Here is a 4938-nt window from a genome sequence, read left to right on the forward strand (position 1 = left end):
TGAATGTGAAAATTCAAAAGAATGTTAATATGTCCAACTAAACAAACAATTTGTAGAAAACTAAAGAGGGTATTATTTTGATCTAATTATGAATGATAAGTAGCTGATATTTGTGAGGAATGTAACAAATGCATGGTTGTGATTGATGTTAAAACAAGGGAATTGCTTCCCAGTGGGAGTGGGTTCGAAGATCACCTTGTTTAATTGAATGCTTTTAAGGGAGAATGGCAGGTAAACTGCAATTTAATTGATCGGGAAAATTTGGAACAAAATGGTCCCAAAATATCTACTAAATACGGGCATTTGCAACAAAAAAAAAAAAAAGGCAAAATTACTTAGTGGTCTCTTGTGCAAGGTTTTCTTTCTAATTAGTCCTTGACTTTTGGGGGTTAGTTAAATGGTCCATTTAGGAAATCCCTCTTTTCTTAGTAGTCCATCAACCTCATCTCAGGTTATAATATTTTTGAAATTTTGAAACTACCTATTTTTTCACCTTAATACTTGGGTTTTCCAATGGTTATTTCAATCATTTTCGACGATTTTTTATTGTGGATGACGAATGGAAAGGATATAGTTCTTTTTTTTTTTGTTTTTATTTCGACAATTTATAATAAAAATTGAAGTTAGGGTTTTTCAATTGTTTTACCTCTTTTTTTAATGAAAATAGATCATGGATGATTCTTTAGGTTTGAAATCATTTACACAAGTCGTTATGTTAAGTCTTTAGTCAATCTTTTCATGTATTTTAGTTGAAAAACTCGAAAAAATGAAAATGGATAGGTTTCACAGCGTCGAGTTCGACAATTTTATTTTTGGAGTTCAATCCTTTTATCGTCAAGTCAATAATTTTTTTAAGACAACAAATTATTGAGCTCCCAGTTTTATTTATTGTTCAGTTCACCAATTTTTATTTTATTGTTGAGTTCGACAATTTTTAAGAAAATGTGAAACTCGATTTTGTAAAATACACCCGTTTTCATTTTTTCAAGTTTTTCCAATTAAAATACATAGAAAGATCGACTTAAAACTTGAGATAATAACTTGTATATATGATTTCAAACCAAAAGAACAATTATTGATCAATTTTCATCCAAAAATAATTATAAAAATTCTAGATTTTTACATACATCAAAATGTTTGTAAATGGCTTTTTGTTCCTTCTCAAATCCTTTTCATAGGATTGAGGTCTCCAAAACTCGGTTGGCATGTTAAAATATATATATATAATATGAAAATAGTGAGTTTGAATGAGAGCAGTTTCAGCATTTCAATAGGGAGAAATGCCTCGAGCGGCATTAAGGATTAATTAGAAAGAAAACATTCTACGAGGACCATCAAGTAGTTTTCCCAAAATTAAAAAGAAAAAGGAATTGTTGAGGCCCAAATAAGAAGTGTGGGTAGTGCTAGCAATGGATCGGTTTGGTAGCAGATCAATACAACACCACCACCGATCCGAAATATGTACTCTATGATCCAAACCCAAATCAATCCAATTGGATCTTTGAACCAAATCCGATCAGATTTGGATTTTACTCGAACCGATTTTGCAAGTGGATGAAGAAGACGTGGGTTTGCACTAAAAAAATTAGGGTTTTTGTAGATGAAGAGTTGACGATGATGGGGATAATTGGGGAGAAAAAAAAAATCAAATTTTCTAGGAGATTAGGGTTGAACAAAGTGTGATTGTGGATATGAGGAGTTGAATCTGACAGTAGATTATTTTAATTTAATTTTTTAGATAGAGAGAAGGTCAGAACGATGGGGTTTTGGGAAGTTTTATTTATTTATTTAATTTAATTTTAAAAAAATTTAGTATTACATAGAATATGTGTACATCTAATCAAGACTTAGGTTACATTGTAAGATCTTATTTTATAGATTTCAACTGATTTTTATTTTTATTTTTTTAAATTGTTTTTCTTCCCTTGAGTACCTTCATTATGAAAATGCAATGAGTACATTAGTAATCAAAATACTTAAAAGTTGGGACTTGGGAATATAATATAAGTATTTTCAATAACTTTTGATAATGTATATCTAATAATGGGTTTGTTGATTATGTTAATAAAATAGTTCATTTTAACAATAATGGAAAAGTATTTTATATACGTTATTGTAACTATATATTAAATGGGAAATGTTCAACACCTTAAGCTTTACCCTATACTTTAACAAATGTGTTTTGTCCTACATGGGTTAGAAGTTTTGGAATGGGCTGATTTTTGGTGAGGATGATTTCTATGATTAGAAGATCATCCTCACCAAAAATCAGCCCATTCCGAAATTTTTAACCCCATGTTTACAAGTTGAAAAATTGTGGACCGTTCATTTTTTATAAATCATTTTTTATGGGGTTAGAAGTTTTGAATGGACTGGTTTTTGGTGAGGATGATCTCCTCATCATAGAGATCATCCTCACCAAAAATCAGCCTATTCCAAAACTTCTAACCCATCTACATGTTTGTTAAAGTGTAGGGTAAAGCTTAGGTGGGGAACGGGACCATATTAAATTTAGTTGTACAATATAGTTTGGAATTAATTAAACCATTTTAGAATTAATTAAAACATGTCGTAATTCATATTTTTTTTTTACTATAATGGTAAATTTAAAAGGAAAAAAAAAAAAAACAGATCTCTAAACTAGGAAGATGAAGAAAAAGATCTTGATGATGATGGTGTCTCATCTATCCATATAGATATGGAGATGATGACTCACTTAAGTCATGGACAATTTTTAAAACCATGAAAGAATGTGGTAAACATGTTCTTTATGTCATTCTATAATTAGATAATATGTGGACATTGGGACACACAACTCGCCAACCTTTTTAGCTAGGGAAGAGGCGAGGGGAAGAATGTCAAAATAGAGAATGTTTTTTTTGTTTTTTCAATCCTAGAACAGGATCTGATAATTATAAAATCCAAATTTCAAATATCAGAATCAATCGAAAAAGAAGAAGACTTAGATGCCGTGCCGAGCCCCCCCACTTCCCAAGCTAGCAACAAAAATTGGAATCATATGTAACTTTGTTTGCCACACATTCCACAAACTCGTGAATTCTTCGTCGAGTATTAACACATGATAATAAAATGCTTAAATTTGGAGTTTGGTATTTTTGTAATTTAGGTGTGCTTAGGATTTCTGCTTTCCACTTTAGGGTGTTAGACGACGTAGTAATTTGCAAAATTTACTGAATCAGTCATGTCTTATAGTATTCACAAAGACGGATCATATGTCTAATTTCATAATTTTTCTTTACTAAAATGGTTATATGTTGTAGTATCACATTTGCTATTTACCCTTCCTAGGAACTAAATTTTGATTCATGGATATAAAAGTAAATTCATCAAATTGTCTATATCATTAAAGGGAATGTAACAAAATGGGCAATAATGTGAAGAAGCTATACAACATCCTATCAGCTTCATCAAAACCTTATTATAAAACATTGGAATCTTGGTGAAAGAATATATAAGGTTGGATCCGTTAACTCCTAAGAATGACTCATGAAAAAAAAAAACACATGATCCCAATCCTTTAAATACAAAATCTAATGGTTGAGATTTTGTGAGTATCTTGATAACACAAATCTCGGGTGGGGATACTTATCCTGAGCATAACTCTTAATCATTGGATTTTGCATTTAAAGGATTGGGAACTTGTGTTTTTTCATGAGTCATTTTTAGGAGTTTACGGATCCCAACTCCATATGTATATATATATTTGGGCCTGTTAGGGTCCCCTCTTTCCCCCGCTCCACACGTATTAGGTAATATCTAGGAAATTCCTCAGGGGTAACCAAGAAGGGGGTTTGAACTCAAGACCTCTATCTTTTTGGAGGGAGACCATGACCATTACGCCCAACACTTGTTAGTTTTGAACAAATTATAACTTTATATCGATTATATTATGTCAAAAGTCATCTTTTGTTAATACTAGTATGTTTATATCTACTCTCACTATCGTAATCCACATCTTTTTTGGTTTTCTTAACACTTCTATAGAATCTTCAACTTACATATTCCTTCTAGCGAGTTCATTTTGGGAGACCCGTATTTAGTAGACCCCACATTCTCCTTGGTTCATGTGTATTGAAGGGCATCCAATACATATGTAAAAATGAGAATGTGGTTTAGGATATCCAAAATTGCTCTATCTTATAGTCATGAATGTTATTAATTTTATTGTATGTTTCTTCTAATTTTAAAACACCATATGCAACTTCTAATCATTGCGTGTTGTCGTGTTGACCAATATGAGTTTGAATACACACTCGATCGACTTCGGAGATTATCCCTAATTTTTGCATTTGTATGGAGGTACGATACCCACAAGCTAGAATTTTATTATAAAGCTTAATCTGTATGAAACATGTGAAAATGAAAACGGCCATGTGGGAAATAAGACAAACTTGGTAGTTCGTGTGTCCTTGTTATTAAAATTCATTCACTATGACATGTCATTCACATTCAAGTATATGACACACACACACAGAAAGAGATAAATGTTTAAACTCACTTCAAATAAATATTGGAAAACAAAAGTTCTGACTTTGAATAATTGATTAATCCACCAATCTTTTCAAGGAAAAATAGTCACAACTCAAGGACAAAATAGATAATGAAAACAATAGATTTTTATTTTGAATAATTCAGAAATTTGTTGATATAACAGTGACACTTAACCAACTTTTTGAAGGGGTTACTCTGATTAATAATTAAGAAATTTGTTGATATATCAGTGACAGTACTTGACAAATATTTTCAGGACAAGATAGAGAGTAAAAGCTCACCAACCTTTCTTATGACTTATAAGAGTCATAAATTTAGACTCCCCTTGAGTGCATCTCAAAATGCTTCTTATCCTTACAAGGTTATTTCTGATATCCATGAAATCCAATTTTCAAATATCAAAATCAATCGAAAAGTAAAAAAACA

Source organism: Akebia trifoliata, chromosome 1, assembly GCF_017979445.1.
Source record: "Akebia trifoliata isolate Shusen 1 chromosome 1, ASM1797944v1, whole genome shotgun sequence".
Classification (NCBI taxonomy): domain Eukaryota; kingdom Viridiplantae; phylum Streptophyta; class Magnoliopsida; order Ranunculales; family Lardizabalaceae; genus Akebia; species Akebia trifoliata.